Here is a 1883-nt window from a genome sequence, read left to right as displayed (position 1 = left end):
AATAAGTGATTACTACATTTTAACAGAAGTGTAAATAGAATGTGTTGAAAGAGAAAGTAAGCATATATCAACAGTAAATGAACAAGTGGATAAATATTAATTGTGGATTAATTTTTACAGCTTGTCCCTCATATTTTTTACAACATAGAACAAGAAATGACACAGTTTTTTCCTGCACATGTCTGCAGACAAATTAGGCGCCTGTGTTTGCTTACTTACTACTAAATGACAAGTTGTCTAGTATGTTCACTATTTTATTTAGGAACAAAATTGTTATTCAATTGCAATAAGAAACATTTGTTTAATGCACCGTAAGAGTTTTTGTTAAAATAAAGCCAATTATGTCATTTTTTTGTATTCCCCCTTATTTAGAAAAGTACCAAAAAGTATCGAAAGACATTTTGGTACTGGTACCTGTACTAAAATATTGGTATCGGGACAACCTCTTATGCTAATACAAATGTGAATTAAAAATGCATTTTTTCACATTTATATTTACACAACTTAAATATAGTACCGATAAGAGAGATTAATACAGTGCCAATAACCTGCTCGGTGGCCTTGTGGTTAGTGTCTTCCCTAAGATCGGTGGGTCGTGAGTCATACCAAAGACTATAAAAAAAAACTCCCTGCTTGGCACTCAGCATCAAGGGTTGGAACTGGGGGGTTAAATCATCAAAATGATTCTCGAGCGCGGCCACCGCTGCTGCTCACTGCTCTTCTCACCTCCCAAGGGGAGGAACAAGGGGATGGGCCAAATGCAGAGGGTAATTTCACCACATCTAGTGTGTCTGTGACTATCTTTGGGACTTTAACTTTCAAATCGATAAAATCTGCGATGAGTTGGCGACTTTTCCAGGGTGTACGCTGCCTTCCCCCCAATTGTAGCTGAGATAAGCTCCAGCAGTAGAAAATGGATGGATGGATGGATATTGATAAAATCCTAACAATATACTTCCCTACTTTTAACTTCCATCCATACATTGTTCTACCGCTTATTCCCTTTTGGAGTCACGGGGGGCGCTGGCGCCTATCTCAGCTACAATTGGGTGGAAGGCGGGGTACACCCTGGACAAGTCGCCGCTCATCGCAGGGCCAACACGGATAGACAGACAACATTCACACTCACATTCACACACTAGGGCCAATTTAGTGTTGCCAATCAACCTATCCCCAGATGCATGTCTTTGGAAGTGGGAGGAAGCCGGAGTACCCGGAGGGAACCCACGCATTCACAGGGAGAACATGCAAACTCCACACAGAAAGATCCCGAGCCTGGGATTGAACTTTCGTATTGTGATGCAGACGCACTAACCCCTCTGCCACCGTGAAGCCCTACTTTTAACTTACATAACTAAAACATAACAATTAGCCATTTTTTACCACTTGTCCCCAGGGGCACCGAAAAGGGGGGATAAAGGAGACGGATCCTAGGGGCCCATGATGGAAGGGGGCCCAGAGAGGTCCCTAATGATGATGAAATCATATGAAATTATGTGTTGGGGGCCCTGTAAAGATTTTTTTCATGGGGCCCAAAATCCCTAGTGGCGCCCCTGCTTGTCCCTTTCGAGCGACATCAAATCTTTGTGACTTGTGTGTTTTATTTTCTTGAAGTCCAGATGAAGTCATATTCCATATTTGTCTTTTGACAACAAGTACTTTGGCTTCCGTCGGGTCTTCATTTAATCTAATGAAGATTAGGCAGTTGGCACTCCAAGAGCCTTAAATGTTCTCCTGCTGAGTCATGAAAGTCTGAATGTGTACAATTAACTGATTAATCAAAGAGAAAATGGATACAAACTGGGAGAAGCCTGATGCATTATAGTTGCCGCAAAAGCTCTTACAGCCTTATATGGGCATATGTCTCCCAGAGATGACGTCAT

The sequence above is a fragment of the Nerophis ophidion genome, linkage group LG11, assembly GCF_033978795.1.
Source record: "Nerophis ophidion isolate RoL-2023_Sa linkage group LG11, RoL_Noph_v1.0, whole genome shotgun sequence".
Lineage (NCBI taxonomy): Eukaryota > Metazoa > Chordata > Actinopteri > Syngnathiformes > Syngnathidae > Nerophis > Nerophis ophidion.
The sequence above is the reverse complement of the archived record's forward strand: the minus strand, read 5'-3'. Positions refer to the sequence as shown.